This window comes from Vicia villosa, linkage group LG1, assembly GCF_029867415.1.
Source record: "Vicia villosa cultivar HV-30 ecotype Madison, WI linkage group LG1, Vvil1.0, whole genome shotgun sequence".
Taxonomy (NCBI): Eukaryota; Viridiplantae; Streptophyta; class Magnoliopsida; order Fabales; family Fabaceae; genus Vicia; species Vicia villosa.
In genome coordinates this window covers 241,149,412-241,164,046 of record NC_081180.1, presented here as the reverse complement: position 1 = coordinate 241,164,046, position 14,635 = coordinate 241,149,412, and positions in this window count along the sequence as shown.

Sequence of the window (14,635 nt, the reverse complement as noted above, 5' to 3'; positions counted from 1 at the left end):
TTCTGAAGAGCAATGGGTCTGGCACAGAAGATTAGGACATGCTAGTTTGAGAAAGATTTCTCAAATTAACAAACTAAATCTGGTCAGAGGACTCCCAAATCTGAAATACAAATCAGATGCTCTTTGTGAAGCATGTCAGAAGGGCAAGTACTCCAAACCTCCATTCAAATCTAAAAATGTTGTCTCTTCCTCAAGGCCGTTAGAACTTCTGCACATTGATCTGTTTGGACCAGTCAAAACAACATCTGTCAGAGGGAAGAAATATGGATTAGTCATCGTAGATGATTATAGCCGCTGAACATGGGTAAAGTTCTTAAAACACAAGGATGAGTCTCATTCAGTGTTCTTTGAATTCTGCACTCAGATTCAGTCTGAGAAGGAGTGTAAAATCATAAAGGTCAGAAGTGATCATGGTAGTGAATTTGAGAACAGATTCTTTGAGGAGTTCTTCAAAGAAAATGGTATTGCCCATGATTTCTCTTGCCCTAGAACTCCACAGCAAAATGGAGTTGTAGAGCGAAAGAATAGGACTCTACAAGAAATGGCCAGAACCATGATCAATGAAACCAATATGGCTAAGCACTTATGGGCAAAAGCAATAAACACTGCATGTTATATTCAGAATAGAATCTATATAAGACCTATTCTAAATAAGACTCCTTATGAATTGTGGAAGAACAGAAAGCCCAACATTTCATATTTTCATCCTTTTGGTAAGTTTGATTCTAAGGCACAAAAATGTTTCCTTCTTGGATATTCTGAACGCTCTAAAGGCTACAGAGTATACAGTACTGAAACATTGGTTGTAGAAGAATCAATCAATATCAGATTTGAAGATAAGCTTGGTCTTGAAAAGCCAAAGCAGTTTGAGAATTTTGCAGATATAGATATTGATATATCAGAAGCTGTAGAACCAAGAAGCAAAGTTTCAGAAGCTGAAAATATCAGAAGCAAAGAATCAGAAGATCAAGTTACTGCATCTTTAGAGAATCTCAGAATTTCGTAAGAGCCAACAGTCAGAAGATCTTCTAGACTCACCTCAGCTCACTCAAAAGATGTGATTCTTGGAAAGAAAGATGATCCTATCAAAACTAGATCATTTCTAAATAATGGTAGTCAGAATCAGTGACCAGAATCAGAAGATGAAAAGTTCTATTCTTCATCAGAAGCAAATGCAATGCAACACAGCTGTCATCAAGTGTTTCTGATTGTGAACACGTGTTTGCACGATAGGTAAAAGCGTGAGTGAATTTGATGGGACGCCTCCCTAGGTAACTGTGTAAATCATTTCAATTACCACGTTCTCTCACCTAACGTCACTTATCATTTAATGCAGTTGATTTCATTTGATTCTGTAACTGTTCATTCTCATAATTTTATTGCATTCTTTTTCAAATCCATCTCTATAAATACATTTCAAATCATAACGTTTATCTTTTTCGCTCCCATTCTCTCTCTCCTTGTGCATGCATTTTTTGTAACCTATTTGCCCTTTTCTCTAACCCTAAGCGTAAACCCAGAATTTGTTCTTGCAATCTCAATACTGTTTCAATGGCTGCCTGATCATCTCTCAACGCTGGTTCATCTGCTCCTCTCCATCTTCAAGAAGAAGTTCAGGAATTTGTTCTAGTTATCGCCTGCTCTATTTCCAAAAAGGAGTTAGAAGTTATCTGTGAACTTATGATAGACTTTGACAGTCTTGAAGAACATGGGTATCATCTTAAAGAAGATATCATCTTTCAAGGATGGACCTCTTTATTTGCTGAGATCTGTGGACCGGTTTACCCAGATCTTGTAAAGGAATTTTGGGTGCATGCTGTTGTTGCTCCTAAATTTATTCTATCCTTTGTCCATGGGAAGTTTGTAGTTGTTACTGAAAACATCCTGAGAATGATGTTTGATCTAAGAAACCCTGAGGTTTCTCATGAAATTGATCTAAGGGCTCATTGGGATGAAGTAATGGCTACTCTCTATAAAGATGTGAAGAAAACTGATCGTGTCAAGGGCATGAAGGATCTCTACAAAATCTGGACCAAGATTCTTCTGGGGTGTTTCTATCACAGGAAATCAACCCATTATGCAGATTTTGTCAACAATGAGCAGAAATACATTCTGTATTGCATTGCCACTAAGAAGAAGGTTGATATTATCTACATAATCTTCAACCACATGTGGAATGCTGTGAGGGATTCCAGAAATGCTTTCAGAAAGAAGAAGTGTACTATTATTCCTTTTGGAAGAATTATTACAAATCTTCTGGTTCATTCCAAGATTGTTGAGGACCTGGAAGCTCAAGGGACAATCAAAGATCTTGTTGTTGATACTGGAAGTTGCTTGAATGCTCTCACTTTGAGAAAGATGACTGTTATTGATGTTGTTGTACAAACTCCTCAACCTCTTCCTGGGGCAAGAAGCAGAAGCGATCATGTTCTTGCTGATTTTAAGTCCTTCTTCAGAAGTGAGATCCCAGAAGTCAGAACTATATATCTGAACTCACTCAAGGAAGAAGAAGGCAAAGTTGCTCCTGCTAAAGGTGGTCGCAAGAAAGTTTCCACTTCCAGACCTGCTGCTTCAGAAGATGCTTCAGAAGCTGCACCTGATGCTGTTGTCAAGAAGGAAAGAAGGACAAAACGAAAATTTGATCATCCTTCTGTTAACCAGGAAAAGGTAGTCCAAAGTGTAGCTGCTGCTACTAAAGTTGTAAGTGAAAAAGAGACTGCTGAGAAGAAGAAGAAGAAGAAGAGAAATATGAAAAATAAGAATGTGGAAAGTAAAAAGGCTGTTGAAAAGAAGGAGACAAGAAAAAGAAGATTAATCTTAAATGATTCGGATGCAGAAGAAGAAGATCAAGAAGCTGTGAATCAACCAGAAGGAACTACTCAAGGACCAACAATTCAAGTAGTTGAAGGTCAGAAAGCTGCTGATAATGAGAAGGAGAGACTAGAATCTGCCAGAAGAAGAGAAATTTCTCTTGGAAAGACTAAGATTGTGGAAGTGCAGAAGAGTAAGAAGCAGAGGAAACTGGAGGCTGTTGTTGAGGCTATTCAGAAGGTGTCCAAAGGTATACATCTCTCTGAACCTAATTCTGTTCCTGCTTTACGTTCAAAAGTTGAACCAGTAAATCAACCAGAAAAAGCCCCATCAAAATCACCCATAAACATCCATGTTCTCACACCTCCTTCTTCTCCTGTAACCAAAACCCTTACTCCTCCTCATTCACCCATCACAAATGTTCACATTCCTTCATCTCCACCCACAACCAACCTTGCTTCTGACCAGGCCATTGAAAACCCTGTCCTTAATATACCACCCCTTCAAACTCTCTTTCCACCTCACACAAATATATCCACTTCTCAACCCCCACCTCATGCAAACTATGAACCCATTCCTTCCACCTCTCAAAATAATTCTGCAGTATCTGATATTCCAGATTCTGCATCACATGAGCAATTGCTCCGTGACTGCAATTACACACCCAAGCCTCGTCCTGAAGCTGAGATGGTAGTGTTAGATTCTGAGAATGAAGCAGAATCATCTTTTCGTTTGGATAGAGAGCCTCAACCCTATTCTGTCCCAAACCCAGATTCCCCCATAACCAGAATCTTTGATACTCTCAGAATAGTTGAAGATGCTGGATTAAACGATGTTGCTATGCGAAAGTTCTGGAGAATCTTCCGAAGAAAAGCATATGCTTATTTTGAAGAACTTCAGGAAATTTGTGTAGAACTCGCTCCAAGACCTTGTGGAATTCTGAGACCCTATGAAGACTTCTGGTTCAGTCGTCTTGGAGGGAGATATATCTTTGAAGAGAAGGAATTCACTGATGAACTTGTAGAAGCATGAATTGCTGCGGAAATGGAAGACAATCCTTGTAGGGAGATTGTGGTCTGGAGACCTAAGTATCCAGTTCTGACTGGAGACTTCAAGTCCTTGTTCGACTTTCTGAGGGAAAATCCTTCTGAGAAAGACCCCAATTTGGTCATTCCAGAAGTTGTTGACCCGCCAGAAGTTGAAGGTCCTTCTGCTCCAAGGAATCTTGCTGCCATTCTTCAAGCTCTTGAGGATGGAGATTCTGATCTTCCTGCTGCAGAATATGAAGGAGATGCTTCTATGGAAGAAGCTGATACTGAAGATCATCCTGCTGGGACTATTCCTGTTGAGGAAAATCAAGGTGATGATCTGACTATGGAAGCTGCGGTTCAGAATGCTGTCCCTCTGAACAGAAGTTGTGAAGCTTCTTCTGGTGAACCCTCTCTTCTGGTGAAGACTCTAGAGGTTATTCAGAAGAACCAAGCTGACCTAGCTTCTCGCATGGACGCGCAAGATACTACCAATGCTGAGTTCCGCACTTTCATGGAGAGGCAGACTGAGAGCAATGCTGGGATTCATGACATGCTGGCCAAGATTATGTCTAAGCTAGGGTCGTCTTAGTCTTTGTATCTTAGTGGTTTCTCTTTGCTTCTTGCATCTGTCTTCTTGCATCTTTCTTGTACTTCTGACAATTCTCCTTTTGCTAATCAATGAAAATTATCTTTCCTTCTCTCATATTGTTTGCTTTCCATCTGAATCTTTTATGTTTTTTTTGATGTTATGACAAAAAGGGGGAAAAATGTGATAAATGATTTTATTTATATTATCAGTTGCTGGGAGAAAGTCTCCACATTTCTAACAAGAATTTGCAAGTTCTGTGTCTTTGAGTGTTTTGCAGGAAGTGAAGATCTTCTTAAAAAGCTCAACATGAGAAGCAAAGACATGGGGAAAAGCAATTCTGTATAGAATCAAGCTCATGGAATTTGAAGCAAGCTGAGTGCTATAAAGCTTCAAGATCAGAAGCAAGAAGGAAGAATGTTCTGATATTCTGATGATAGAATATACTCTAACACATTCTTATTCCTTATATGTTCTAATGCATGTTTTAGTTCTAAATATGCTCTGAAACATTATTGTTTTTTGCTCTGATACATATTATATGTTCTGATACATATTTTATGTTATGATTCATTCATGCTCTGACTATTGTTGTTTAGTTTGTTCTGTAACATTTCAGGATGTAGAGATGCTCTGATGATGCTCTGGTACATTCAGCAATGTTCTGATACAATCTAGCATGCAATGATTCAAGAAGAAATTCAAGCTCTGAAGCTGTCCTATGGAAGCAAGAATCAGAAGCTATGAATGTTCTGAAGATCTAAGCATATGTGATCGTCTCAACTGAAATGGAAAATACTCAGGGAAGTCCTTTATTTATAAATTTCTTCCAGTATTTATTTCAAGGGGAGATTATTTATCTCAGGGGGAGATTGTTAATCTCAGGGGGAGACATATTCACACACTATGTTTATATGCTTATGCTATAGCTGTGTAATTGTCTTTAGCCGTCTGATATTCTGATCGCAAATTCATATCATTTATGTATGTTTTTGTCATCATCAAAAAGGGGGAGATTGTTAGAACAAGCTTTGTTCTGATCAATATTCTTAATTTTGATGATAACAATGTATATGAATTTTGTATGAGATAATGTGGTACTCTAATACTATGCAATTTCCATTTCAGGAATTATATAAAGAGTATGCACAAAATCAGCGCAAGAAGCACTGACTCAGAAGGTTCAGCATGCAACATCAGAACATGGTCTGGAAAGACATCAGAAGATGGTCAAGCAGAATCATAACATGGTCTATGAAAGCATCAGAAGGACTTGAGATCAGAAACAGAAGCACTGAAGTTCTCATGGTATCACGCTCAGAAGCACTTCAAGGTCAGAAGACAAGAAGATGCTCTGCACCAAGCTGTTTGACTCTGATGATATTCAAACGTTATTCACACAAACATCAGATCAGAAGCAAGTACTAGCTGGCAGGCTACGCTGACTGACAAAAGGAACGTTGAAAGCTATTAAAGACAACATCACTAGACACAGCGAAAGCAAGGCTCGAGGTAGTTGACAAAAGAGTGAAACATTAAATGCAATGTTGTACAGAATACGCAAAGCATTAAATGCTCCCAACGGTCATCTTCTCAAACGCCTATAAATAGAAGCTCTGATGAGAAGTTGAATACAACACTTGCGCAAATATAAAGAAACGCTGTCAAATTCAAAAAGCTCTCAAACTTCATCTTCAACCTCACTACATTTTTGTTGTAATATATTAGTGAGATTAAGCTTAAACTTAAGAGAAAATCATAGTTGTGATAACAGCTTTATTAGAAGCACTGTAACTCTTAGAATATGTTTACATTAAGTTGTAAGAACTAGAGTGATCAGGTTGTTGATCAGAATACTCTAAAAAGTCTTAGAGGGTATCTAAGCAGATTGTTCCTAGAGTGATCAGGTTGTGATCAGTATACTCAAGAAGACTTAGAAGTTGTCTAAGTGGAAAACCATTGTAATCTCGTGTGATTAGTGGATTAAATCCTCAAGTGAGGTAAATCACTCCAAGGGGGTGGACTGGAGTAGTTTAGTTAACAACGAACCAGGATAAAAATCATTGTGCAAATTGTTTTTATCTTACAAGTTTTAAAGCTACACTTATTCAAACCCCCCCCCTTTCTAGGTGTTTTTCTATCCTTCATTGTAGGTGTCCTCGGTGGCAGCAACACAATCACCTCCCAAGACTCGTATGTACTGAATCAAATCCGCCCGGGTCAAGAGGGCTTTCTCCTCCTCCGTCTCATCCTAAGCAGGAGCCTGAGATCGGCGCAGAGAAGCCTCCTTCACCAAAGAGGACATCATCACTCCATACAAAGTCCGGTAGAACAAAGTATACTTCCCCTGCACGTCAGCTAGAGCATCTTCCTTAACAGCCAGCCGAGCCTTCACGGCCTCCAGCTCCTCACCCTGTTCCTTCAGCTTCTGATCCCGCATCTCTAGAGCAGATTCCTTGCTCCTGACATCCTCCTCAAGCCTCCTCGCAGCCTCCACAAACAAGGGCGTCGAATGGTCATACAGAGCAGCCAGCTCGAGGACCCTGACCACAGCAGCGGCATCCTGCACCAAAAACCACTGATAAACAGACGGATCTAGGCCTTCAATATGAAGAGACACTGCCCAGGAAATAGTCAGAGAAGGCCCTCCTTCGAAAAACCGGGGCTGAAGAAAACAGGAAGGCAGAGTGAAGACGTCACCAGCCTCCTCCTGGGTCAAATCCACAGCCTCAACCCTCTGCCGCTTATGACGAACCAATGCATCCGGATCCGGTTGCTGACGAAGGGGAGAAGGATGAACCATAGCAGGCTTCAGTTATACCCCCTGGTCAGAAACTCGCAGCGGAGATCCGACGGCCATTGGAGAAGAAGAGGAAGTACCCGAACCAGCCGCCGGGGATCTCTGCACATCAGCTAACCGAGGGCCAGCATTCTTCTTAACAATCGCTTTAGCTTTGCTCGTTTGTTTGAGCATCCTATCGTGGCGTGCCCGATCCATTGATTCTGAAAAAAAGAAAACAAACACGCAAGAGTCAGCCTGTCATAAACCATTATTATAAAAAGGGATTCGGACACAAAACAAAAAAGAAAAACAAAAGAGAGAGGGGCAGATACCCAGATAATGCACAGCACCCTCATCAATCCCACTGGCCAACAGGTCCTTAATACTAATAACGCCCGCCTCCGTAATGGGATCCCCGCTATCATCAACCACAGGCCACCCCGATCGATCCAGCTTCGCGACCGGTGGGAGACCCTGCACAAATTTATGGAGAATAGCATAATCAGCCCGAGCATCCTCGTCCATATTCGATACCCTAGTGATGTATTGATTGGTCTCGTACACAAAATGGTCCCACGACCAGAAGAACCTGAACTTCCGCCTCCGAGAAGTAACGGGCTCTCCTATTTCGTTAAGGACCGGGCGACCATGCACATTTAAAGTTGGCATCAACTACCTTCCGTTGCACGCAGAAGATATAGAAGAACAAGGAAATAGTTATCGCTATCTTCAGGTATAAGCAGGTCAACTCAAACGCCCGGATAAACGGGATCGCGTTTGGATGGAGTTTCCCGGGAGCCACCTCCAGGTGGTTAAAAACGGCCATCTGAAATTCAGTAAAAGGCACACGAAATCCCATCTCCCTGAAGACCACCTCATACATCGGAATCAAATCAGGGGCATACGCATCACAAATACGATCCTCCTTTGCGGGGATAAGCACGGACCACACGTTCTTGGTCGCATCCCCCGCAGGATCCACATGACCCCCAATCTCCAAGAAAATATCTGAACTGTCTTCTACAAAAATGCTCTCGATGTCGAGCGCCTCCTGCAGCACCCAAGACTCTAGAGGCACCCCCCGCTGAGCCGGGGGAGTCGCAGACGATGAGCCCGACGTAGAAGGGCGTCCTAGATCGGCCATACTCACTTGAAAAACTGGGGAGAATAGTGATTTCGACAGTACAATCAAATCCACCCTTCCACCACCGTTCAGAGTGAAAGGGTGCACCAACAATCCGGGGACGACGCGACCCCCAACCATATCCTTCCCGAGGAAAAGGCCGTAGAGCAGAAGGTGACTCGCACCAAAGGGAAGATTGAATATCCATGCTATGTCAGGGTAGTACACTTTCAAAGGAAAAACCTAAAAACAAACTAAAGGGTGATCAAAACCCCCAATAACAATCAAGCAAATCAAAATCTAAAATCGAAACTGACAGTCTAGTCATTCACAGCAGTCAGCGGTGGAGAAGCTAACCAACTCCACCGTCTACCACCAATAAGCCTTCAAACTCTCTCCCAAATTCGTCTTAAAAACCCTATCCTAACCGCATGCATACAATTTCTAAACAATGAAAACATAAAAAACTGAAAACGAAAGGAAAAAGAGAACTTACAAGCAAGATTCTGGAAGGGAGAACGAATAATTGGTGATGAAACACCGCGGCGGAGCACACGATCGACGGCAGGGGGAGAGAAAGCGAAGAGAACGAATTTGAAAAGTTTGGGGGAAATGACAACCCCTGGTATTTATAAACGCCTAAGGATGTCACGTGCGCCGCACGCGACCTTTGGAAATGAGATGGCCATCATTAACCCTAGTAGCCTATGGGAAGGATAACCATCATCACGCATTAAATGCAACACGTCACCCAACTAACAACTCTGAAGCGACACGCTTCCAAGCTCCCGGCTTGGCTTTTCTTCTCCCCTAGCTCTGGGCTGCTTCCCTCGGAGGCGTCGGATCCAGATCCCCGGCAGAACTCTTCTGCCCAACATCCTCGAAGTCGTCCCTCCCACGAGCGGAAGCAACGACTTGGGGGGCTCCTGTTCTTGACCGACCCAATTGTCTCAATTGGGCCAGCCCACTCTTTGATCCAAGGCGCCATGGCCCAAGGCATCCGGGCGAACACCAGATGCAACCGAGCACGTTGTAGCGTCGTGCTCGGTAACGACCAGCTCGCGTACCACCTAATCCAGCGCCTCACAAAGGGGAGCCTTTTCCGTTTGGAACAATGCTATAAATATCCCTCTAATCCTAGAGGGCAAGGTAACTTTTTTCTTACCCAAAATCTCTCACTTTGTTGTACCTTGTTGCTCAAATACTTACTTTGGCATTAGAGTGCCTTGCAGGTACAACCACCTTTTTCCCCTTCAACCGCTCCGGATATCAAGCTTCACCGTTGCTGGCCATCTGATCTGCTCGGTCCGGATTTCAAGCTTCACCGTTGCTGGTCATCTGATCTGCTCGGTCCGGATTTCAAGCTTCACCGTTGCTGGCCATCTGATCTGCTCGGTAAGATGAGGTTCCTTAATGTAATTTTCTTCCCTTATAATTGCTTGTTAAAAATGTTTAATGTTAGTTAGCAAAGCATGAGCGTCACTTAACAATTTTAGTTGTTATTGACGTGTCAAGTAAAATGTTTAATGTTGTGGTTGTTATTGTTGTTGAAATTTAATGTTTAAGAATTCTATTGAATTTGTTTTCTATTCTTGTTGAAATTTAATGTTTAACAATTTTATTTACTTTATTTTTGATATTATTGTTGTTATTGAAATTCAATGTTTGACGGTTTATCGATTTTGTGTTTTTGTTGTTATTGTTATTGTTGTTAATGAGGAAGAAAGTGGCGTCCTTTTCAATTTCAAATTCATTATGAGCTCCACTTTTTTCCCCGATTGACAATTAATTCGTGAGAGAGAAAATGACACACTTTCTATGATACTCTCATTTTCTCACCCACCAAACTGAAGTAAATATATTTTCCAATTAAAATAAAATTACTGATTCGTAATAGTGAGAATTGCCTTTTTATATGTGATTTATAAGTTAAAGAAAACTAATTTAAATATTTAAAATTAATTATACAGATGAACTTTTTATTTTTAATTTTAATTTTTAAATTATTTTTATTTAATAAACTAATTACATTATCCTCTATAATTTACTACTCCTTTAGTTCCACTTGTAAAATAATCATTATATATATATAAAAATATATATATATATATATATATATATATATATATATATATATATATATATATATATATATATATATATATATAAATATATATTTATATATATATATATATATATATATATATATATATATATATATATATATATATATATTCTTACAAAAATAATAAAGTATAAATTTGACAAAGATAAATACAAAATTGAAATATTCATATATATTTTAAATATTAATAATATATTTACCTAAAGTTTGACAGAAAGTTTCCTCTTTAACTTTTAAAAAAATTACTACTCCTTTAGTTCCACTTGTAAAATAGTCATTATATATATATATATATATATATATATATATATATATATATATATATATATATATATATATATATATATATATATATATATATATATATAGAAAATACAAAAATATTATTAATTATTTAAATGAATTTTTAATTAAAAAAAGAAAAACATTATTTGAATTTAATTTAATTGATTTGAAAATAATTACACTTTTAATAAAAATAAAACGAATGCAATAAAATAAATTAAAGAAAGAAGAAACAAAGTTTAGATTTAATGTTTAATTGATATATATGATCAGCTTAAAATAACTATTCATAGGTGTGTGACTTTAAAAATATTTTTAATTTTATAAGAGATTTATTAGGCTAGTTTGGAAGAAAGAGTCGACATTAATTATCTATTTAAATTTGAATTAAAAAAAGATCTATATAAATTTTTATTTTAGGCATAATTTATTCTTTTAAAAATGAAAAAAAAATCGAATTCCCACTCGCCCATAATATCTTGCTATCAATTAAATTGACTGATCAAAATTTAATTAAAAAGTTCTTATAAAATTAAGAGAAATTTTCAATCCACTTAAAATTTTTATCCACTAGGTGAAATTTCAATTATGTCCTCTGTTTTTTTGTAACTGCACATTCTGAAGCATATTTTTTTTTAAAAATTATTTTTTTAGGTGTATTTACGGAAGCATTTTAAACTAGTGTTTGTTGGCAAAAAATACAAATAAAATCAGTTCAGGGATTGTTCCGTAGGTACATCTATAGAATGGCTTAGCGCCAGAATATTCTGTAGATATACCTACGGAAGCATTTGATATAGTTTGAATCAGTATGATCACTCCCCCATTGTCTCATTTCTTCTTCAACATTCACTCTCTCCACCCTAAAAAACCATACTTCATCAATATCATTTTTCACTCCAAAGCTTCAACTTTTTGGTGCAACAAATCAAAGGGAGCAAGAGAAGACTCAATTTCAGGTAAATAGTCATCTTTATCCACTGTATTGTCCACATTAAGCTTGAATTTTCTGCAAAAAAAATTTACGTTGCTTCCGTAGGTACATCTACTAGTAGATTTAGCTGGCGATATTTCTTTTGATGTATTTTCTAGTTTCAAAGTATAATTTATGCACTCCTTAACATTGTAATATAATCATTTTTTGTCAAGTATTAGTTTATGTCTTCATGTGTTTTCTTTCTACTACTGCTGTATTATCCTGTTTTGTTAAAAAAATAGCATGGAAACTTTCGTAGATGCATCTATGGAAGACTCTAATTTTAAAATTTATGGTTTTTTTCATAGATACACCTACAGAAGCAAAATATCTAAGATACTTCCGTGGATATACCTACGGAACTTTCTGTGACAGAAAATGTATGGTCCATATGCACAAAGGTTTTCTATAAGTAAGGGTTTCTAGTTACACACAAACACAAAAAAAAATTCAAGAAGATTAGTTCATGGCATCTCTTAGGCCATCATCATGGCAGCGATTATCATCCAAGCGACCTGTTAGAACAAGATTTGTTTTGATCAATATTCTTAGTTTTGATGATAACATTATATATGAATTTTGTATAAGACAATGTGGTACTCTAATCCTATGCATTTTCCATTTCAGGAAATTTATTAAGAGTATGCACAATTCAGCGCTAGAAGCACTGACTCAGAAGGTTCAAGAATGCAACATCAGAACATGCTCTCGCAAGACATTAGAAGATAGTCAAGTAGAATCAGAACATGGTCCATAAAGCATCAGAAGAACATGAGATCAGAAGCAGAAGCACTAAAGTTCTTATGGTATCACGCTCAAGCACTTCAAAGTCAGAAGACAAGAAGATGCTCTGCACCAAGCTGTTTGACTCTGATAATTCAAACATTGTATTCTACAAACATCAGATCAGAAGCAAGTACAAGATGACAGGCTACGCTGACTGACAAAAGCAACGTTAGAAGCTACAAAAGGCAAAGTCAGTAGAAGCAGCAAAAGCAAGGCTCGAGGTAGTTGACAAATGAGTGAAACATTAACTGCAGAGCTGTACGGAACACGCAACGCATTAAATGCTCCCAACGGTCATCTTCTCAAAAATGCCTATAAATATGAAGTTCTGATCAGAAGCACATAAGGAACTACTCTTGCAAAATACTGAAACGCTGCTGAATTCATTACTTACAAACTTCATCTTCAACCTCACTTTACTTGTAATATCTTAGTGATATTTAAGCTTAGAACTTAAGAGAAATATCACAGTTGTGATTATAGCTTTCTAAGAAGCATTTCAAAATACTCTTGTAAACATTTATTTTTACATTGATTTGTAAAAGGTTCCTAGAGTGATCAGTGAGATCAGTAGACTCTAGAAGACGTAGAAGTTTCTAAGTGGTGGATTCCTAGAGTGATCAAGTTGTGATCAGAATACACTAGAAGACTTAGAGGGTATCTAAGTGGAAAACCATTGTAATCAAGATTGATTAGTGGATTAAATCCTCAGTTGAGGTAAATCACTCTAAGGGGGTGTACTGGAGTAGTTTCGTTAACAACGAACCAAGATAAAAATAATTGTGTAAATTGTTTTTGTCTTAGGAGTTTTTAAAGTCACACTTATTCAACCCCCCCCCTTTCTAAGTGTTTTTCTATCCTTCACGACCCGCTCTTGAACCAATTATTTTCAAAAGGGACGGGCATGTTGTTTTTTCTTCTCTCAAACCCCCGATTCAGATGAACTTTTTGGCGATGTCATCAGAAGGATTCAGAGGTTTAGAACAAAGACCTCACATGAGACCGGAGAAACATAACATTGGTGGGATGAAGTGGAAAACGACATTGATGTCATTCAAATGACGCATGGATCAGATGAAATTGTTTTGATTGTTGTAATTTCTTAGATGTAGTATTTAATTTTTTGTTTGAAATTTCAATGTAATCCCAATTTTAATCAATGAATGTTTCTTTTATTATTGTTTTTTTGGTTTTCTGATTATGGATTTGTCCGTATGTGTACCTACGGAGTGTTCCGTATGTGCATCTACGAAATATGTTCACGCAAATGTAAAAAAGATGCTTCCAGAAATACATATATGAAAACAAAATAGTAATTTTGTCAAATCAGTGGTGCGTGAGAGATTTAAGGAGTGTGGTTAGAAATTCTCAAAAAAAAATTTTTTGAAATAATAAGAGGATATATTATATCAAAAACAGTTTGGTACAGAAGCGACCCGGAGGTCCAGCGATCATAACAGACTACAATTTACATAAGTAAGTGCGCTAAGTAACTACGAAGCTTCTGCTTAGTCCACCCTCGGTTCACTATCCTGTCTATAATGGTGTTCCCTACATTCGCACTATCAATCACCCTTCCAAAAGAGATGGAGTTCCTAAGCTGCCAAACTCCATGGACTGTTTCAGCACTTGCCAGTTTAATCAAATATGATCGTGAAGACTTCCCCTTGCAATTTTGTATCAACCACTTCAGCTCTTCATTCCAAGTATTAGGACTATGCCTAATTCCTGCCCAGTTCAGCACCTGTGACCAAATCACATTAGTAACATGGCATTCAAAGAGTAAATGGTCAATGGTTTCCACTTGGTCGTAAAAACAACATTTATCATTATCTATGAATCCAAATCTTTTAAGTCTACTCCTAGTAGCCAGCTTCCCATGGCAGGCTAACCATAGGATGAACAAAGCCCTAGGACTTGCAGAATTGCCACATAACAGTCTATGCCATGGTACCACAGTTTCTGCTGCCATCAATCTTTTATACATGCTTCCACTCTTGAAATGCTGCATTTGATTCCAATCCTGAAAAGTAGCAGCATTGCCTTGCTGCCTGAGAATGGCTTTAAAAATCCAAGATTGATCCATCTTTTCCTCTACTTGGTAAATCGTGCGCCCTTTCATATAATAGC